At 41.8% G+C, this 23,175-nt stretch overlaps 1 protein-coding gene across 1 annotated transcript in view; it reads right to left on the bottom strand.

Moving 5' to 3' along the window:
• The window catches only part of KCTD6 (potassium channel tetramerization domain containing 6), a 34,202-nt gene extending 19,330 nt beyond the window's left edge, over positions 1-14,872 (bottom strand). Inside the window, exon 1 of the mRNA XM_015422124.1 lies at positions 14,811-14,872. The gene's annotated coding sequence lies outside the window, so the exon portion shown is untranslated. The remainder of the gene's footprint in view (positions 1-14,810) is intronic.
• Positions 14,873-23,175: the final 8,303 nt, after the last annotated feature.

The raw sequence follows: 23,175 nt of genomic DNA, 5'->3' as shown, positions 1-23,175 counted from the left end.
AATTAGGGTTAGTGTCTTTATTTCCTGGCCTAATTTAGGTCAGGAAAAAGGAGTGCTATTGCAAAGGCACTCCTGTTGGACCACTTACCTAACTCTCACCTTCCAGGTGTGGGTGTTTTTAAACTCTTTCCGTATATTTTACCCATCTCCCTTCTCCCTTACATAGTTTTAACTGTACTACCACCAGTTGTATCCCTGAATTAAAAGTAATTATAAAGTAAGTGATTTTAATTATAATAACAATAGAAATTTAACTATGAAATATATACATACAGTCTGGTGAACCTAACAAGGTCGTTTCAGGCACATCCACATAAAATTCAAAATTGATATACATTCTAAGTAGATTTAATTCTCTACCGTATAAAAAGAGTTAGTTTATATAAAGTAATTACTCCATTGCTCTTCACAGAAAAAGAACGATATAAATAAAGAAACAAGAGGAAGAGAACAGGAGAAAAAAGAAAAAAGGCCTGAAACCCCGTATATTATGAAACCGCAATTTCTTCATTGCCTTCGTTATTTATAAAGGATTAACAGGGATTGATATGTCGTTATAAAATTAAAGACCCTAATTACAAACCCAGTGTTTCAACAAGCCATATATAAAAAAAACCTTTGAGTTATTAAGGAGCAAATACCTCTTTGCCAAAAATATAAAACTGAATAGCTTATACCATAATGGAAATTATTGCATTTCCTAACTATAATAAAGTAATAATTAGCCTTAATCAGAACAGTTAACATATACTGCCACTGATGGAAACATCAAACCTTCTTTACACAGATAAATTATCTGGCCATTGCAATGACATTAAATTTGTCATGCTACCTCTTATGAATAGTACACTTGTAAGAGAAATCAAATAACACAAGTTATAGATTAGTTCACTCTTTTAACAATTCTTCTTCTTCAGCCGGTGAAAGTTTTAATCCCAAAGTAGATAGGAGAGCTTTTCCCGTCATTCCGTCTGAGGCTTGGTGCAGCAAACCATTTTTATAGACCAAGATGTCTGAAGTAGGAGACCATCTAAAACGGATCTTTGCTTCGTGCAACTTTGCCGTTACAGGTTTAAACTTGCGTCTTTTTGCCAGTGCTTCCGGAGCCAAGTCCATCAGGACCAAAATCTTACTTTCTCCAAACATAAGAGAGTCCTTTTGTCGGGCTACTTTTAGAATTTTATCTCTTGAGCGAAGATAAATAAATTGTACAAGAATGTCTCTAGGCTTGCCTCTTCGCGCTAGAGCCAGTGGGCCCAGCCGCTGTGCCTTAGCTATGGCCGGGGCCACCCCGCCTTCAAGTTGTAGGATTTTTGCAAGCCAGGACGACATAAACACTGCCAAGTCTTGAGATTCCTCTGCCCCCTCCTCAAATCCATGAAATTTTAAATTGTATTGGCGCCATTTATTTTCTAAGGAGGCTATTCTAGTTTGCATTTGAGTTTCCGAAGTTTGCAGGGACCGAATTTCGTCATGCGTAGCAAGCGCCATTTCGGCTGCATTCTCGGCCACTTTCGCTGCCTCCGCAATCTCCTTGGCCATCTCCTGAATGGAATTTTGAAGCGGCTGAAGTAGTTTCGATACTATGTTTGTCATCGAGTCAAGCAAATCAGTTTTTAAATCAGTTAAGTCCTTGCGCGTTAATGAATCAGCGGAGTCAGAAGGGCTGGAGTCGGGCGCCATTTTAGGCAGTCCAGAGAGGTCGGGGGCAAAAAGTTCTTCAGGGTCAATAGTGGTAAAAAAGGTACGTACCGATTTCGTTTCAGCGTTTTTCCCTCTCGAGGGAGTTCCAGTAGCCTTGTATACGTTTTTCTTCGGCATGTAGGCGTTTAAAGATAGATTTTAAGTTGAATTACGGGAGAAGGGGACAGGAGCTCCGAGATTAAGCGTGCACCATGCACCGCTAGCTCCGCCCACCTTCTTGTTGGCTTTCTTGAAAAATAGAAAAACCAGCTTAAAGGTTTAAGCTTCACCCAAAGCAACCGCTCCTGGGGACATGACATCTCAAGATAACCAACCATGGGAAACAAATCCAAAAATTGACTGTGGGAATCTGAAGGTGGTGGTGGGGATGTATAGATAAGGCTAAGGAAATTATCCCAGGATTACACAAAGTATGTTAATGGCATTTTTCCCACACTGTCAGACTTGGATGCACAAATGACCATTGCCTTTCTTTTTGAAAGGAAGAGAAATAAGCAATCTGCACCACTCTTTTGGGTTTCTCTATCCAGCTTCCAGTATGGCTAATAACCCCTGAACACCACAAGGGTGGCTAAATCACCACTCTTGGGGGAAACCAAAAAGGTGAGCGGGGAGAAAGGTTTTACATCTTCCCATCGCTTCCACAGCAAGGAGAGACAACATTCAATCACAACGCTGCTGTGTAGCACCAGAATGAATAATTCATTAAAGCAATCAGCTCAGGCAAGACTCTTCATATCCCCCCCCTTATACACATACACACCCTGAAAGGCACACACAATATATGCTTCATTGATTTAACGTAGGTTTCCAAGATTGCTAGCAATGCAGAAATCTGGTTAAGAAATGCTAGCCAGAAACACAGTAATGCACAGCAGCATACTACTGCACACCATCTGCAACAGGACGCTACCCAGTTTTTTAAAAAATTAAGCAGTCAACTCAGTTCCATAACATTTGGCTTTGATATTCTAAGGCTGATTTGCAAGAGGGAGGCAAGCAGACCCTGGAAGAATCCTCTGCCACAGGAGAACAAGGAGCCCTAGTTAGTACTTGGATGGGAGACCACCAAGGAAGTCCAGGGTTGTTACACAGAGGCAGAAAATGGCAAACCATCTCTGTTAAACTCCTTGCAAACCCTAAAATATTGCCATATGAAGAAGAAAAAAATGGATTTATACCCCACCCTTCACTAGGAGTCTCACAGTAGCTTACAATCTCCTTCCCTTCCTCTCCCCACAACAGACACCCTGTGAAGTAGGTGGAGCTGAGAGAGCTCTAAAAGGATTGCTCGTGAGAGAACTGTGACTGACCCAAGGTCACCCAGCTGGCTGCATGTGAAGGAGTGGAGAATCAGACCCAGTTCTCCAGATCAGAGTCCGCCGCTCTTAACTACTACACCAAAGTGACAGGACTTTCCACCAACAACAAAAGCAAACAAAACATGCCCCTTTAAGGCATCTCAAGTGCACAGGTACTGTGGAATGTCAGAGGATATAGGACTCCTGAACAAAAATGAATGAGTAGAGCATCCACTGTAATCACAACAAGAAGTCAGTTTCCAGTGACATAGAAACTAGTGCAAAAAAGGACAAAACACAAAATATGCACCATATACATAGCTGGAAAGACCACAGGGGCCTTAAAATACACTACTGCAGCTTAAGATAGGACATCTTTCCCCATTCCTGCACAAGTTGGGCACCTATAAAGCGAACGCTAGAGTCTGAGCATTTGATTCTGGCACTTTAGAGTCTGATTCTTCTTTTCCTAGTCCTCATCATGATAGTGCTCTCTCTCCCCTCCTGTGCATCGTCTATCACACTTTCACTTTCCCTTCTCTAATATTGTTGTCTGAAGGCTCCCACGGAGATATAAAAGCTCTCTTATTATTTTCAGAAAATTATCCTCACTTTTGATTTCTAGACAAGAGAGCCTTGGGGCAAATATCTACCACTCTACCAGTAACAACAAATAAAAATTACAGAAATTGTTAGCCTTGCATTTAAATTGGAATTGTTGTTTTAAGCTTATTGTAAACTGCTTTGAATAGGCTTGTAGAAAGGCGGTGCATGAACCGGGGGAACAAAAAATGCCTTATTAGATAGCCTGCCCACATCTCTCTCTCTCTCTCTCTCTCTCTCTTTCTTTCTGTCTCTCTCTTTCTGTCTCTCTCTCTCTCTGTTACACAAGTTTGCGCCACACTAAAGGACAAAAGAAGAAACAGCAAACTCATCCTCAGATTTTAAAGAGAAAACAAAACATTCCTGCCTAAGAGTATGGAGAAAATGGCAGTTGGAGGTTGAAACTAGATTTCGGAGAGTTGGGTTCAAAATGCTTACTCTGACATGAACTTGTTGAGCTACACATACTCTCAGCCTCCTACCTCATAGGGTTGTTATGAGGATAAAATGGGAAACGGAGAGTCCTGCATCCTGCGCTCTTGGGGGGGGGGAGTTTAAAATGTACTAGATAAACAGGTATTTCCAATTCTAAACCATCAGTGCTGCAAAATTCAAGGAGCCCCAAAAAAGTGATGTTGGTACCTAAGAACACTGGCCCCAATCCAACTAAAGTTAATGATGGTTTGAAAGCAATGGGACTTCAGTCAGACACGGCCACCTTGTTCCACTGGTTTCATTAGGTCTTGGTCTAGTTGGATCAGGGCCAGTGACATTCCTGCGTACAACTGACACCTACACATTTGAAGCTGGCTTTTAAAAATGCAATTCTGATGCTAGGAATTTAAAACATTTGTTGCCGTTATGCTAAACACATGGTGCAGTCTATGCAGAGTAATTTCAGTCAAAGTTTGTTGGAGTAACTCTGCATAGCAGTGCTCTGTAGAAGTATCAAAATCAAGGATCAGGAATCTAACAGAATTACATGGAGAGGGGGACAGACATATAGGTCATTCAAGCTCCTTAAATGGTTACTTTTCTTCCTAAGCGATCTTAATGAAGTCTATTCAACAGGCCTCGCTCACAGGAAAGTGTTCTTAGATCGCGTTGTAAATACATTGCACAGTGCAATCCTAAACAGTTACACCTTTTTAGGTCAACTGAAGTAAGTGGGCTTAGAAGAGAAGAAGGAGAAGGAGATTGGATTTATAACCTGCCCTTCACTCAGAGTCTCAGAGCAGCTTACAAACGCCTTTCCCTTCCCCTCCCCAAAACAGACACCCTGTGAGGTAGGCGGGGCTGAGAGAGCTCTTTTGAGGACTGCCCTTTCAAGAACAGCTCTGACAGAACTATGGCTTGCCCAAGGTCATCAAGCAGCTGCAAGTGGAGGAGTGGGGAATCAAACCTAGTTCTCCCCAATTAGAGTCTGCGCACTTAACTACTACACCAAACTGGCTCTTAGAAAAGTGCAGCTCTCCTTAGGATTGCGCTCTAAGTATATTCTCAAATCTCCACATTGCTTTCTAAGTATTTTGACTGATGAAATCCTAGAAATCCAAGTATTTTGTCCCAGACTGAATACTTTGGAGGATGCAATTGTTAGGGTTGTGAATGAATTTATACTCCAGATCTCTCAAAGTGACATGCATGTAGTTTTATTAGTGAAGGACTACCCTGTATAAACAATTCATACATCACTGCATCATCTTTCAAGAATACAAATTATCCAAGCCTGAAAATACGACTGGACAGGCAACTTCCTATGAGAATTAGGGCAATAAAGGTGATAGGAGGCCAGGCTCTGAGACTCGGGGGTACAGCATTCCCAGGTCTGCTACCCAAGATAATTTTGAAAAGGGATCCTTACAGAAATGTATCATATTACAGGGATTATCACCCCTTTAGATTCTGAAGTGGGACTACTGGAACTAGTTAATATATATTGTCCAAAAATTAGTATTAAGAATGATTCTTGACATGATTACAGCTGCAAAATTGCTACTAGCAAAACCCCCTGGAAACTAGTAAACATCTCACAATCAAATCTTGGTTTCAAAAAGCATGGAGTATTGCGAAACTATCAAAATTGTCAGAACTTGTTCAACGGGGACACAGTTGTACTGAAAAGCGTATTTTTCTGATAGCTGGAAATCTTTTTTTGAATTCTGGAGGCAGGAATTAAATATGACATTAAATTGTACAATTGTGCCTCACTTTTAAATAGAATAATGAAAATGAGTAAATAGTAAAACAGTGTTAATTAAGCAGTTGCTATATCAGCAAGCTTTAAATTTGGTATTTATAACATTGCAATCATTACAATTTTTGTTTTTCCTGTTAAGGGTGAGTTGTTTCAAAATGAAACAAAATGTGATTTAACACTGTATTGTCCATTTGTATTTTTGTAATAAAAATCATCTTAATTTTTTAAAATAAGAAATGCCAGGAACCGAAGCCAGGATCTTCCGTGTACTAATCATACCATCTACCACTGAGCTACAGCCCTTCCCAAATTGTCATTATCATAGTCAAAGGCTATTCGTCTCTTCAGACGTAGCTTGGCTTTCTAGACGGCTGAATTGCCTTTACAGACATTACACAAAAAAGGGGGATATAAAACATTTTTAAAAAAATTTAACTAAAAGAAGGCTGTAACTTTCATCACTCAATTCCATGCTGTCAGCCTTTCAAGCTGTTCCCAGACTGACAATTACCTCCCATTATATCAAGCACCCTGCCTCCGGCACTGAGATATTTTATATATAACAGATGGAGCATATGTCCTAGCTTCAAGGAGAACTGCAGCTCCATTCGTGCTACTTTTCTCCACTTCTGAACATGTACAGAATGTGACGCAGCATTTCTATACAGCAGAAAGAAAGATTCTTCAGTGGGACGTGAGTCAGAAGAAGCCAAACGAGCATAAGAAACCAGGGAAAATTCCAAGCACAATTACAGCAGGATGGTATTCTTCTTTAACAATGAGCAACCATGTCTTTAAAAGCAACTTTTTAAGTGGCTCTCCACATCAGTCATTTTTTAACCAAGGCTTCTCTTCTTCTTAACCTGATGAACTCACAGTGCATTATGAAAGAGAAAAAAGTACAATCACAGAAAGGCTTCATTTACTTGTTCAAAAAAAAAAAAAGATATAGGGAAATAACTCTACAATTTTGCTGTATGACATCCTGCTGTCCATTGCTTTTCTATAGCAACCTGGCGCTAGATTGTGTCAAAAAGATTCTTGTGCACAAGTAGAGCGGAGATGATCACCTATTTCCCTCTCTGGTGGCTCCTGTCTAACTTCCTCATCATGTTCTTCCAGAGGGTTCTTGCTCTCCCATAGATATTTTTTTTGGGGGGGGGGGGCATTTTGGTCTGCAGTGTGAGGTAGGGAAGTCATGCTTGTACAACCCAGTGTTCTCATCTCCATTTTATTCTCACAACCACCACTCTGCAATTAGGTTGGCTGAGATAAGAGTGTGACTAGCCAAGAATCACACAGTGACCTCCATGGCTGAATGGGGACTTGAACCCAAGTCTCTTCAGTCCTACACTGATTTCACCACTACACTAATCCTGGCTTTCTCCTCCAATGGCTAGGTCAGGAGGTAGATCACAGCCCACTGATAAATGACTGGCCAGCTTCTGATGGCCCACTGGCCAATTGCTGCTGAATTATCTGGTGGGTGACCTACTGCCCATTTTTGTTGTTCAGTCGCACAGTCGAGTCTGACTCTTCACGACCCCATGGACCAGCTCCCACCAGGCCCTCCTGTCTTCCGCCGTCCTCTGAAGTTGGCTCAATTTCATGTACGTTGCATCGATGACACTGTCTAACCATCTCATCCTTTGCCGTCCCCGTCTTCTTTGACCTTCAATCTTTCCCAGCATCAGGGTCTTCTCCAGGGAGTGCTCCCTTCTCATTTGGTGGCCAAAGTATTTGAGCTTCAGTTTCATTATCTGGCCTTCCAGTGAACAGTCAGGGTTGATTTCTTTTAGGATTGACTGATTTGATCTTCTTGCAGTCCAAGGGACTCTCAAGAGTCTTCTCCAGCACCATAGTTCAAAAGAATCTATTCTTCGGCGCTCAGCCTTCCTTATAGTCCAACTCTCGCAGCCATACATGACTACTGGGAATACCATTGCTTTGACCATGCGGACTGTTGTTGGCAGGGTGATGTCTCTACTGCCCATAGATTCCTGGAGTTTCTACAAAAGAATACTTGACTAAGGGGATCTAGGCCTGATCCAAAAAGCCACTTACATTCTTAAAGCAATTCTCAGGATGGGTTACAACCCAAATTAGTCATGCCTTTACTGCTTGGTGAACCTAAGTAATGCTTTCTCACTTGGAAATTTAAAAATTTGTGAACTACAAGAATTCTTGATAAAAACTACAAAATTGAAGTCAACCACTCCTCTGGGAGCCAGTTTGGTATAGTGGTTAGGAATGGTGGACTCTAATCTGGAGAACTGGGTTTGATTCCCCATGTCTCCACATGTAGCCAGCTGGGTGGCCTTGGGTCAGTCACATTTCTCTCAGAACTGTTCTCTCAAAAGCAGTTCTCTCAGCCCCACCTACCTTACAAGGTGTCTGTTGTAGGGAGAGGAAGGGGACTGTAAGCCACTCTGAGACTCCAAGTGAAGGATGGGGTATAAATCCAACTCTTCTTCTTCTCCTCTGCCAGGTAATACCACCAATGTTAATCCCAACCAACTCCTAGAATGCTTCCCAAATCTTTCACCAGTTCTGCTAATATAACAAGGATGTTGATTTATCCACCTACCTGCGAAGTCCAACGATATCCGAAGATATCGTGAAATCTAACATTTTTGTGTGTCTGACACAACATTAGCTTTCCTAAAATGTATCTTACTTTCCCCCTCCAACAAAGTCTCATGAATTATAATCCAATATCTAAAACCAAATAAATATTTGAAACCTTTTGTTTTAAAGTTCTCTCCAAGCCTCGGCTTGTAACATTATCCTTAAATATTATTCTTTTAATTTTTTAAAAAACTTTTGAGCATTTAAACTTCAAGAAAGGTTCTGAACTAGTGTGTGTAATAGTTAAAAAGGAGAGACAGGCTCAAATGGCCACTCACCGTGGAATCTTGTTGTGTGATCTTGACCCAGTCACACATTCTCTCAGTCTCACCAAGTCTCACAATGTTGTGAGGGTAAAATGGAGGAGAGGAGGGGAGAGAACCATGTGTGACACACGGGCTTCTTGGAGAAAGGGCAAAATAAAAAGGCACTAAGGACATTATTCTGTAAAATTTAAACATCCATGTGTCTAGCATTTCAATCACTGGTCCAATAAAAGTTATCAGCTGATTTATTGCTAAAGTACTTTCTCAGTACTTACTCTGTATTTTCAAACGCTGTCATGTGTGTCCAAGCCTTGTGATTGGAATAAATGATACAATGTAGAAAGTGTTTACTTGATGCCTTTCTCCCTGATACTAGTCAGTTTTGACATGGACTGTCCACTCATTTATGTTTTCACATGGAGGGCTAGAAGCTTGGTCTTTTAAAACAAAGGCAACATTCCCACCCACTTCCAAAAACAACAACACCACAGGGAGAGCTGAAATTCTAGGTTTCAGTTGCCTCTCACTGTAGAAGCTTGATCAACACAAAGTGGATTTCTAGCCCACCAGCAAATGAAAGGAGAATAGGAAGTAGCAGTATTGTGAAGACTGTACGTCGCACCTCCAAAAAGCTAGGATCTTTGACTAAGAGCTTGCATGCCAACATTGGCTTGGATCTACTAGCGTGTTTCCATGGATAGAAGGATTTCTCACTTCCCCCCTCCTGCTGCAGCCCAAAATACTTCCCAACACTGCTACGGGGTCACTGGAAGAGGGAAGGCGAGAAAGTTGTACTCTGCAGGTGGAAATTCTTCCAACTAGGGAAACGTTCCAGTGGTTCAGTTACAAAAGCAAATAATACAAAGGTTGGATGACTTTTTCTACCTACAGCTTAATGCAACAAGTACCTACCAATCTCATAGTATATGTACTGACATGCAAAAGACAGCAAAAGTCAAGTCTGGAACAAGAAGCAGTATTATTCGTTACATTTATGTGAATGTAGACAAGCCTTTCTTCACATCATGAGAACACAGTTTGTTCATATCTCTGAAGGCATTTGCTACTTGTCTGGTCGCCAAAGACCCTGAAGTCCAATTGCAATTCTTGTTAGTTCTTGGACTTCCCCATGACATACAATGCAGATTCAGAAGATGGACACAGAAGACTTGTTTGGAGTTCTTTGAACTTACAGGTGCCTCTGTTGCAATGCAAAAGTTATCCTGTAGGCTAGAGTACATCCATTATAAAAGAACCACACTGACACACCCATGGATTAATAACTGGGCATTACCATATTAGTAGACGTGCTGAGATCAACAGATACATATTTGGACTTAAGCTGTATTTGCCATATTAACATGCTCACTTAAACAATATGCCCAAAATTAAGTTGCTGTAAATGGTCTTTCCCCTTCCTTTCATAGTTGGCTGTGACATCAGCAAATTTAACTGAGAGGCAGAAAATGCAGGGAGGGGGTGTCTTCGTATTGCCAGTGTGGTACTGCCAAAGATGTTCCTCATACTTTCTAGCAAAGAAATGCTTATATAGTAGGGATGGGGGGGGGGGACTTGCTGCAGCAGATTACCCTAAGGAAATTGTTTAGTGGGTTGGGTAGTTCAGACTTAATCTGGGGGGGAGGGCAATTTGCTGCAGCAGATTACCCTAAGGAAATTGCTTAGTGGGTTGAAAGTGGGTTGGGTTGTTGTTGTTGTTGAGTCGCACAGTCGAGTCCGACTCTTCGCGACCCCATGGACCAGCTCCCGGGTAGTTCAGACTTAATCTGGATTTTTGTTTATGTGGAAACAAGATATCTGAGCCAAACCAGATTCTAACATCCTCACATGATTAGGTTGCTGTAGGTCATAATAAATAAGGGCACAGTCATATAGCATTGTAGTCTTTAATCTTTCCAGGTGTGGGATCCACCTTCCCCCGCCCCCAGCAAGATGGGTCCCACTGAGCTGCAACAAGTACCTCAGTGTCATATGACAGGAAGAGAGGGAGCTAGAGTAATGACATGGCCGGTGTCAAAGCCAGGACTACATAGACAGGAAACCAAGACGAGTAAAGGAGCCAAGGATCAGTGACTGAGAAATCCACTCCACTACTGGATGACCTGACCTCACCATCCTACTGCTCCTGTATGCGCAAAGAAAGGGAAGAGACAGGACACTTTTCTGCGCATGCTTTCTATGAATGAGCACTAGCAGCAAAGAAAGGGAGGTCCATAGGAGCTCACGACTCACTTGGTAAGGCTTTGTGACCAACCCATGATGTGAAACCAGTGCTATAAAGGTTGGAGCTTTCTATGACTGAGAAATCAACAGATTACAGAACAGAAAGTGAAACATACATAAAGAACTACAGGCTGACCTAGATCTTAAATAGTTTATTTGCAAAAATTTCCCAGAGCTAGCAAAGGGCCGAGCAACAATGGGGAGGGGCTGTGGCTCAGTGGTAGAGCATCTATTTGGCATGCAGAAGGTCCCAGGTTCAATCCCCGCTATCTCCAGTTAAAAGATCTGGCAGTAGGTGATGTGAAAGACCTCAGCCTGAGACCTTGGAGAGCTGCTGCCAGTCGGAGTAGACAATACTGACTTTGCTGGACCAAGAGTCTGATTCAGTGTAAGGCAGTTTCATGTGTTCAACAAGCCCTATTAAAAATGTGCAATATTTAACTCAAAACAAGGCTCTTCTCTATTTCCCAACACCATGATTACCAAGAGAAAAGGAATCAGGCTTAGATCCTATGGTACCAATCTGCTGGCACAATTGCAGTTCTTTCAACAGAACAACATTGGGGGGGGGGGGGGGGAGTTTTGCCAATTCCTCCTTTCTGCTACAGACTCCCCCCCCACACACCCACTATTCCTGGAGGACCACTGATCTGCAGCAGCACAACTGGGAGGGGGGGACAAGAAAGAAATTGCCTTCCTCAAGCACAGCTCTGCTCAGGATCCAAGCCAGAGGTTCGTAACACAGTGGGAGGCTACAGGCTAAGGAGGACCTAAAGGTAATATAGACCATCATATAACTATCAAAATTTGAGGTCACTAGATTTGGAAGGGAAAAGAACTTCGGTACTTTTGAATAGTTTTACCTCCCTCCATCCCCTCCCGAAGAAAGAACCGGTTGTCCTAACTACACATCCATAAGGTGTCACAGACGCCACCAAGAATGACAGGTGCCACTGACATCTCTTCTTGCTCCATCCCTACAGCATAGAGAAAGCGCTCAGGGACAACCCATCTTTCAGAAACAAAACATACACAGAGATCATTAAAGTTCTTGTAACCCCTCATTCTAAGCATTTTTGTTCAAAATCTACTTCTGGGTTAAGTATGCTCAGGATTATAATACCAAATTATTTAATATCGTTTATTAAGAATGGCTTCATTCAGACACTACATGACATCATGCTTTAATTAAGGTAACTATGGTTATTGTAGTAGCAAAGAGCAAGAGTTCAGTAGCACCTTAAAGGCTAACAAAATTTGTGGCAGGGTAGGAGCTTTCATCACTTTTTCAGACACACCTAGAATCTGAGTCCATCAGTCTTTATATCTTGGAGAGTGGAGTGATTTCAGATGCTGAATGACAATAGCAGGCAAATGACAATAGCAGACAAATGACAAAAGCAGGCATGATTGAATTAGGTGTGATATGCAGAGAGATAGTAGGCTTGGAGAAACCAGCAGTGGTAATGAGACAGGAAACCCAGATCTTGATTCAATCCAGAATATAAGAACAGATGAATTTACATTCTAGCTGTATCTGAAGAAGTGACTAATGAAAGGTCATATCCCGCCACAAATTTTGTTAGTCTTTAAAGTGCTACCGAACTTTTTCTCTTTTCTACTGCTACAGACAGACTAACAAGGCTACCCATCTATGGCTACGGTAATAATCTAAGCATGGGCCATGAATTATGGTTAGCTATGGTACATTAAATCAAGATTGGAAACCATGGTTTGAATTTGGTTTATTAATTACAGTTAGTCTTAACCACAGTTTCACGTGACATAAAAATGCCGACATCCTGGTTTGTTCCCCAGCTCTGCCCTCACCATACTGTAAGCTGCAACACCATCTGTATCTCTGTGGGGGACAGGGAAGAAAAAAAGTAAAGTGGTGAAACCAGCATCTGGTGAGGCAAACCAGGATTTGGATGTCCATCTGTGAGTAGAATCCTGATTTCATAAACTATCCATGGTTAAAACAAACCAGCATTTCCTGTTATGCCTGAACAAAATACTTATAGACTGCCCTTCCATCCTGAAATAATTGGCTACTAAGCTTTACAACAAATTAAAAGCCTATGAAAATAAGCTAAATCAATAAAATAAGAAAAGAAAGTTAGCCAGAACAAAGTCTGTCCAAAAAAAGGAGAGAAACAATAATCAGAATCCCACCACCATCATCATACAAAATGTTTAGAAATCAGTTTAGAGTTAGCAGCTAATTTACATATGTACCAAAGATCCTGTTCAAAAGGACCATCTTGGTCAGTTAGTGGAACAGCAGCAGGACTGGAACATGCCAACTTCCCTCAAAGGGTATTCCAGTGTCACTGCTATCAAGAACAAAATTTAGTTCAGTAGCACCTTGCTAGTGGTGAAGAGTTCTGTCAAGTTGCAGCAGACTTATGGTGGCTTGCCATTGCCTGCTTCTGTGTAGCAACCCTGGACTTCCTTGGTGGTCTCCTATCCAAGTACCAACAAAGCACCTTAGAGATCAACAAACTTTTTCAGGGTATAAGCTTTGCCTCACAAAAGCTTACATCCCAACATTTTTTGTTGATCTCTAAGGCAATACTGGACTCAAATTTTGTTCTGCTGCTACAGACTAAGGCAGCTACCCACTTGAAAAACTGCTTTAAAGAAAACCCTATGACTCATGATCATCCACCATAATTCAGATAGGAAGGATCCAAGGAGCAGACCCTCTGACGAGGACCTCAGTATCTAGGTCAGTCTTGGGAAGGCGATTTAAGCCGCTCTGATACTAGCTCATAAGGGTTTAAAGGGCACAACCTGCACTTTGAACCTGACCTGGAGATTAATTAGCAACTAGCGCAGAAGCAGCAAAATGAGAGTAACATGTTTCTTACAGCATAACCATACCAGCAATATGGCAGCCAGGACCACCCCAAGAACATCAAGGTATGACAAGCCGATGCAGATGTCACCAACATCTGTGTGACTGTGGCCAGACCTCTTCTATCTAGAGAAGGGTACAGCCAATGAACCAAAGTTCAACCAAGACAACCCTGCCCACAGCCACTACTCAGTCACCCACTGCTAGTATGACTACTATTATTTATTAAACTTATGAATCGCCCACCCTGCAAGCAACACACCAGTCCCCATGTATCCATTTTCACAGCAAAAAAGAACCTAAGCATAATAGCTATCATAGTGCTTTTCTGTGCTTTTCATTAATCTGGAACAGCTCTTTCAATACCCCATTCCATGCCTGCTACAACCAATGTTCCCTCTAAGCTGTGGAATCTTGTGAGCAAAAATTCTGCTTTGTGAGCTACTGGCATTAAAGTTGTGAGCGAGCGATTTGGCTATGGCATAAATCAGTTTGCTTTGGAGCCATCCTTCCTGAGCTAAGACAAAAATGTGTGAGCCGGAGGCTAAAAAACTGTGAGCTAGCTCACACTAACTCAGCTTAGAGGGAACACTGGCTACAACCAGTAATGTAGATTAAAATATCCCAACCAGCACCCGTCAGCATGTCCTGAAAGAGGGAGAACTCACTCTTTAACCATCCTTACTGTGAGAACGACAAAATGCTTCAGGGTTATGGAGTGGCCATAATCTACTATCTCCAGGCGCTGCCCCCCCCATCCCCCATCCCCCATCCCATTTCTCTCTCAAAAAGAACCCAGGTGTCCTGGCTACACATTGCATTACTTTCTCAAAGAGAACCCAGAAGTCCTTCCTACATAACCTGTCCCATTCCTCCCTCCCTCCCTCCGAGGAGCCCAGGCGCCCTGCTCCTCCCGCGCTCGAAGAGGTGCCAGAGCCCACCCAACCCAGATGCCTTGACTGCAGCCCCCTTCCCGCCATTTTAAGCCCCCAACCTCTGCTACTCACTCAACGCTGCGGCTGGAGAGAGAACCTTCCCTTTTTCTCGAGCGCGCTTTCGTCTACTCGGGAGCCGAGGAGAGGCCGGCAGTGGGGACAAGCGAGCGTGATCCCGGCCGCGTCCCTAACTCCTCCCCGGCACCGCCTCCAGATCCTCCCAGCTCAGACGGGCCTAGTAAGGGAAGGACGGGAGGAAGCCCTCCCGGGGCTCTATGGCGCCGGCGTGTGAGGGGGTCGCAATGTGGTGTGTTCTTGCAGGGCTCCCAGATCGGCGTCCAGCCAGCAAAGAAGCACCCTCCGGTGCCAAAAAGGTGCCTTGCATCCCGATCCGGAGTGTAGTGGCTCGAAAGTAAGTCCCAGAGAATTCAGCGGGATTTACTTGTAATAAGCGACGTCTGCACCGCGGAGCGGTCTTACAAGACAAAGGCGACTGGCAGTAGGCTAGCATTAACAAGCGTCTTAAATCCCAGTCAACAACTTTTTTGTTGTTGTTGAGCTTCTGAGTAGATCGTATAGGTTGCGTGAAGCCTCGATCAATCGCTGTTACTGATCACCGGAATCCATTAATCATGGATTAAAATGCGGCATTTGCGGCTTCAGTGCTGCACTTTACCAACGAGGATTATTTGGCCTCTGCCTCTGCCTTCTGTGACATGAACTATCTGAGGGTATTTGAGTCCTTAACAGTATTTTCATGTCTTTTGACATTCTGTTTGTTTTCATCGAGTTTTATTTCCTCGGATAATATTTTCTTTTTTCTCTCTCAATTACACCCTGAACCCTCAGAATAAACAAATGTCAGCAAAACTAATTTCCCCCCTCGGTAAAGATTGTGTTCATTCGGTACCTCTGAGCTTCGCCTGCTCGAATCTTGTGTTATACATCTAACATCAACAGTCTGCACATGATTTGTTTGCAGTCATGCATCTAATATGCATATTTGCTTGTGAGTAAGTCCCATTTGAACTTGCAAGTAAACATGCATCAGAAATAAGGGCCTAACTATAGGTAACAGATATCCCCCGGTTGTTCGCAGGGTCCACACAATCCATGTGCATTTGCAGCCTACCCACTGAGAACTCAATTCCCAGCCTTATGGGGCCCGATTCAGGCCAGGATCACACATGAGGAGAAGGGATTTTTAGCCTTCCCCCCCATGCTGTTTTTCTATCCTGAAATACTCCTGGGGAGACTGCAATTTGCCCTATTGGGTGCTCAGTATGTATTAAGTACATGAAGGTTTCTCCAACAAAGAGATGACATGAAGCTGGGTGGGATTGCTAATTCTGAAGAGAGTCAGGATTCAAAATGGTCTAGATAGGCTGGAACAGTGGGCTGAGAGACAAATAAAATGAATTTCAATAGAGATAAGTGCAAATTCCTACACTTAGGTACAAAAAAATCAAACACACATATATAGAATGGTGTTCTGGTTGATCACAAGCTAAACATGAGCCTGCAGTGTGATGTGACTGCAAAGAAAGCTAATGCAATCTTAGGATGCATTAACAGAAGCATTGTGTCCAGATCACGGGAGGTGTAGTTCCCCTCTATTCTGCTATGGTCAGGCCTCACCTGGAGTACTGTGTCCAGTTTTGGGCACCACATTTTAGAAAGGATGTTGACAAGCTCGAGCGTGTCCAGAAGAGGGCAACCAGGATGGTGAGAAGGTTGAAATCCAAGTCTTATGAGGAAAGGCTGAAAGAGTTGGGTATGTTTAGCCTGGAAAAAAGAAGGCTTAGAGGGAACATGATTGCAGTCTTCAAGTATTTGAAGGGCTGTCATGTAGAAGATGGAGTGGATCTATTCTCTCTTGCTCCGGATTGAAAGACTAGATCTAATGGGTGGAAATCACAAGGGAGTCGTTACTGGCTAAATATCAGGAGAAACTTCCTAACTCTAAGAGTGGTTGAGCAGTGGAACAGACTGCCTCGGGAGGTGGTGGATGCTCCTTTGCTGGACGTTGTCTTTTTCTTTTCTTTTTTGAATCCCCGTGAGGGGAATTTTTTACTGGTTTTTTTAAAGACTACAAACTATAACTAAAAATACAGGGAGGGGAACTACATCTAAGGAGAAAGAAAAAAGACCCACTACTAACTAAAAACCCAAGAGTAGGAGATCAATACATCATCTTATATCAATATTATTTTAAAAAGCTAGTAATACAATGAACATAGTCGTTTATGCTAAATTACTTGATTAACCATCCCTTTAACTGTTTAAAGAGATCCCCAGAGCATCCCAAAGTTATTTCAACATTTTTTCAGGCACAATTCAGAGTCCTTCAGCCCTCATTTACTCTTATCTTTTCTAATCCTCAGTTTATATGAGCTTTTGGGGGCAGCCACCCCCTTTTCAGAGGGGGGGGGTCCTCGTCCGACGACCCCGAGCCCAATTCGCCATCAGATTTGCTTTCTTCTTCTTCCTTTTTGTCCTCTTCTGGTTCCCCAAGCTGTGTTTGCAAAAAGTCACGTGCTTTGAAAACAGAGTAAATCTTTTCTTTTTTATTGTGGAGTTTGAAAATGACGCCTTCTGGAATTAAGAATGGAAGAGGGCCAACTCTAAAAATCTAATTATGAAACATACAAAAATATACATGTATTTATTAAACACAAATTAAAATAACAAATAAGGGCCCATTCATACCTCATATACAAATATAAAAATACAAAGGCTGATAAAATAGACCTAAATCAGCCTTTGTATTATTACAACGTTCTCATACGTATGAATATATTTTGGCCCTCAACCAACACTCAGTCCCACCTACCTCACAGGGTGTCTGTTGTGGGAAGGGGAGGGGAAGGGAAGGGAAGGGAAAGGAGTTTGTAAGCCACTCTGAGACTCCTTTGGGTAGTGAAGGGGGGATTATATATCCAATGTCTTATCTCTTCTTATTCTTTATTTGGAGGGGAATTTAAACTCCTAATTTTTTGTTTTTTTTAAGATTTCAGATTTTTCTGGAAACCTGGAGGGTCCCCAAAGTTTGCAGGACAATCTGTTTAATATCAGTGTGACCCCAATCTGCAGATTTAGATATCCACATGTAACTATTAGATATATAGATCATGATGGTAATTATATATGTTTCCCTAAAAGTACTTTGCCACCTTCAGCTCCACCAGCAGCAGAAAGGAAGGACGAGGACCCTATGAGAAATTAAAGTAAATATGGGAAGAGATGAAGGAGGAGGGAAAGAAACAAAAATAGTGAACTTGACAAGATTTTTACTTAAAACTTGTCTTGAATGTTGTCTGAGATTTTCTTTTGTTGGAGAAAAAGGAAAAAAGGATTTCAAAGCTGAATCATAGTTTGAACAATGCATGAAATTCCAGCCTTGAAGTTTGCTAAACTTCAGATTGGTGTAATCTTTCCTTTCAAGCTTATACATTTCTCTTCTGCTCTGAAAAGTAGTAGCATTGTGTACTCAACTCTTTTGCAGTATTTTCACAATTCTAGGAAGCAACCCCATCTCAAGGCAGGTTCCATTGTCCAGGTTCTGATCCCTGCATCCCCTGGGATTTGCCTGGTCCCCTACAGGGTACTTTGTGAGTCAGAGCACTGTTTCAGTATCTCTCCACTGTCCTGACATTCAGGGTATGACCTGTGTGTGTGAAATCGTAAACTAAGGGGGTGCCTTAGAGAAAATATGACCTAGTTTTCCATGGAAAGCTTCCAGTTCACCAAAACATTCATAAGTATTTGCCACAGGAGGGCAATAGCCTGCAGAAGTAGACAACATACTTCAGGCATTATTGACCACTAAGGAGTTTGATTGCCTTCAACGAGCAAATGACTTCAGGACCATATAGTTGCAAACACCCACACATTAATTCCCACATTATAAGCCTCTTCCTTTGATAATGCTTGTTCCTGACTTGCCTGGAGACTCCAGCCTGTGCACATACTGCACAGAGGCAGCTAGTTGATGAAGAGCGACAGTTTGCTCAGACAGCAGATTTTAGGACATAAAGGGCAGCAGAGTAGGAGACAGATCTGATCCACAGAATACAATCCATCTGTTGTCTTGCACCAGTGGAGCTGGAATGAGTGCAAGTTAAACAAAAGCACTTTCATTAGGAACAAGCCACTTAGAAATTTTTGAGCTAGATCTGAAACTACCTTTGTTGAACCTTAGAAAGGGATCAGTTGAGTTTGTTTTCTAAGGCTCATGAGGACAGAGCCTGAGAACCACAAACCAGGGACACCAGTAACTATGTTGATCCAAGGTGAAATCTAAAAGCAGTAGTTATGTGATACCTTTTTATTAGGACCTACCAAAAAAAGCAAACGGTGCAAGCTTTCATGTTCTCTAGAACGCATCACTGAGATGGATGTTTTTTGTTTTTGTTTTTAAATTAACATCCAACCTGACAAAGAGTTCTGGTGAACATGAAAACTTGCAAACTTTTGCGCTATTTTGGGTGGTCCTACAGCTACACATGACTTTTGTTTTCAAACCAGTGTCAGCGTCACCAGCTGGCTAAGCTTTTACACAAGGGAAAAGGATCATAAGCACTCTTGTGCCTTATGGTTTGGGTTGCTATGAATATTATAATTTGCAAATAGGGAATGAATGACAACTGTGCTTCTGTCAACATGTGGGTTTATATTTAGTTAATGTCCATATAGCCTCTCCAGTATGGTCTCTGAAATCTGCTCTTTGAGTATACTTTGCAGCAGTACACAAATAACTGACTAATAGCTGTGTTAATGAGCCAGCTAATCACTGGCTATTTGTGTGCAGTCTTTTAAATTACCACCCTGAAATGTTATTTTAGATGCTTTCTTCTTCCTGTTTGTCCCCCTTCTCAAGATACAGTTCTAAATTTGGCAGATCAGAATCAAATAACTTGTCCTTAAAGTTGGGTTAGGGTACAAGTATACACATTTACAATATTTATGAAAACTCAGATTGAGCAAATCAATTATTTTAGTACATAAGAACTAAAGGAATAGGTCCCTCCTGCAGTAAACTATCTTTTATGATTAAAAGGTCTGGGGACTTGGCCCAAATACATAGTTTTCATTTCATTTATTTGGGGCATTTATGTATCTCTTTCCTTTGCAACAGGACTCAGAGTGGCTTACAGAGATTTTCAAACCAAACTAATACCATAATTTAAACAAGCAAGACAAACAAATATAGCCTGGGGAAGTTGTCATTCACTGGGCTGGCTGAAGTCCAATAGCCCTTCAACTGGCGCTTCAACTAGCCAGTCTGGTGTAGTGGTTAAATGCGTGGGCTCTAATCTGGGAGAACCGGGTTTGATTCCCCATTCCTCCACTTGCACCTGCTGGATGACCTTGGGCAAACCATAGTTTTGGCACAGCTGTTCTTGAAAAAGAGCAGTTTCTTTCAGAGCTCTCTCAGCCCTACCTACCTCACAGGGTGTCTGTTGTGGGGAGGGGAAGGGAAAGGAGTTTGTAAGCCGCTCTGAGACTCCTTTGGGTAGTGAAGGGCGGGGTATAAATCCAATCTCTTCTTCTTCTTCTGGCCACACCCAGACTTAAGTACCTATAGACAGAGGAGAAAATAAAGTCAATCCAGACCTAATTCAGCAGCTGCCAGCATTCTCCCAAATAAGTGCATGTAGGATCGCTGAAAGGGTGCTTCTGTGTCTAGACAGATGTTGCTTAAGGTAATTCATAGTCATATCCAAACAGAAAAGCTATGTCATACATTTTATTAAGACCAACAAACACAGTGTGCAAACTTAAGGCCGTAGTCATGGGAGGCTGGTTAGTGTGCAGCCAGTGAGGCTTGCTCAAGACTACTAAGTGAAAGGGTTTTACTATTATGGCCTACATTTATGTGTAATACAAAAAGTATTTCCATAGAGTAAAATTAATTTATAGACGAAGGATGCAGCAGTGTTTACTGGCTTTGATTGCATGTGATAAGTGTATAGGAAATATGTCTATCAACTGCTGCTAAATATGATATTAGCTACATGAAACTTACATTGTTTCATGTAAATTTAGATTATCTCATGTAAATGTTTAGATTATCTCTAAACATTATGTGCTATGGGGAAGTACTACTGAGTTCCTACAGTGTTAGACAATGCACTGATGACACATCCAGGTTTTTGACCAGATGTGACATCGGCATGTAGCCCAATATCATTTTTGCCCCATCACTGTTTCTTCCACTGGCCTGAGATGCAAGGGCAGGAGGGAGGTCCCTTCCCTGGGAGATTGCCTGTTCCGAGTGGGATGCTTCCCTTTAATCTGGAAAGAGCATTATGAAAACATGAACTCTATGGACTCTTGTTACCAAAATGTATTTATGTATTCACAGAACTCCTTGCTCTTGGCAAGTCGTCCTTTACACTTTTGTAATAAATTCTTTTGCACCATCATTTCAAGCAAGAACTGAAAGGGCATATAACTCACAGGTGAGAGCCCTGTAATTTCTATAGCTACATGGATCATATTGTTAAAGAATGAAGCAGCATGCAGAACACATTCTGGACAAACAATTAAAATATATATTGTTTAGTGGGACTGTTAAGTCCATAGAACAGCTGTGCACTGTAGATCTCCGTTTTGATTTTTTAAATTTCATGGACCTGCAAGCCCTTCTTCCTCTTTTGCCACACAACCACATGTGCCTAATAATAATAATACTTTCCATTTATTAATCACTTTCCCCAGTGGGCTCAAAGCGATGTACCTTACTCCATATATAGACAAGGGACTAACAATGTTCATAGGGGATAGGGAAGACAACATATATTCACTTTAATTGCACGCACCGTCACTGCCTGGTGTAGACGTCTTCTGGCTGGCTCCGTCATTTTCCCGCACGGCTGTTTGCTGGCCAGGCCTCAGGACCCGTATGTCAATCGCCACACTGCCACCTCCTGGCCGGAACATCCATTGCAGGCATTCTTTTCGTAGCCGGGAAGCTGTTTCACCTTTACAAGCCTTGACCAGGACGTCCGACCGTCAGCTAACGCCCTCCCACAAGGGAGGTTGGCGTGCCCACCCTCTCTAAGGAGTGGTTCCCATTTTATCTACTCGCCGAAGCTTTCAAATCGCTGGGTGGATGATGAGCTGGGGACAACAGGCTGGCTGCTCACACCAGCGCGGGGCTTGAACTAACACAGTTCAGATGTTAAGACAGTGGGATATACCTACTGTGCCACCGCTCCCCTTTTTATGAAGGCTTCTATCTTCTTGTGTTCTTTTTTTATGTATATTTATTTTTAATTTTTCACAAAACAAAAAACAAAACATCTTACGATTTCGCTTACTGTAAGAGTGGTTGAGCAGTGGAACAGTCTGCCTCGGGAGGTGGTGGATGCTCCTTTGCTGGACGTTTTCAAGTGGAGGCTGGACGACCATATTTCGGGTATGTTGTAGAGCTATCTTTCGGCTATGCTCCTGCAGAGTGCAGGGGGTTGAACTAGATGACTTGCAACTCCCTTCCAACTCTAACATTCTATGATTCTATGATATCATGGTACCGAGATTCTTCCATTATTTTCGGTTTTATGAAATTACACTTTAAAGCAATGTAGGAATTCATCACTTTAAGGTTATTTCAATACATCTATAGACTCTTGACCATAAGTTCTCAAACACCTCTTCATTTTTACCTTGTAACATAAGAGTTAACTTTTCCATTTCCGCCACTTCTAACAATTTATATATAAATTCTTCCCTTGAAGGAGTTTTTTTTCTGTTTTCCACTGTTTGCCAAATAATATTCTTGCTGTTGTTACAACATGCAAAATAATGTAGACATCTAGCTTTTTGTGAATATCAGGAATTATATTTAACAAAAATATATCTGGTTTTAAAGGTATATTTGTATCTATTATTTTTTCGATTATCTCTTTAATCAAAATCCAGTATTTTTAGTTTTAGCACATAGCCACCACATATGGAAATATGTCCCCACATTTCGTTTACATTTCCAACAGTTACTTGACAGGCTCTTATAGTATCTACTTAGCTTATCTGGAGAGATATGCCACCTGTAAAACATTTTGTATACATTCTCTTTATAAGAGGTGGCTCTAATAAGTTTTATGTTTCCTTTCCATATCTTCAACCACTGGTCCAATTCTATATTATGTCCTAGATTCTGTGCCCTATCTTCTTGTGTTTTCCGAACAGTAGTGACTCCTATCAGCCATGCTTTAAAGCAGTTTTAAGAAAAATTATTTTAATTGTCTCTTCATGACCTCAAAGTATAGTTAATTCTATAAGGCTGCAACTCAAAATGTGCTTCCCTATGTTCAAATCAATCTCACCTTGATTGCAAGGACAGCTGAGCCAGAGATAGCAAGAAGTTTCCTTATCAAATACTTCTAAACAGGTGGGAAACTGCCTGGAAATACCTTTGAGTTGCTCACAGAAA

The sequence above is a fragment of the Gekko japonicus genome, unplaced genomic scaffold (genome assembly GCF_001447785.1).
Source record: "Gekko japonicus isolate JY-2015 unplaced genomic scaffold, Gekko_japonicus_V1.1 scaffold292, whole genome shotgun sequence".
NCBI classification, from domain to species: Eukaryota; Metazoa; Chordata; class Lepidosauria; order Squamata; family Gekkonidae; genus Gekko; species Gekko japonicus.
The sequence above is the reverse complement of the archived record's forward strand: the minus strand, read 5'-3'. Positions and strand labels throughout refer to the sequence as shown.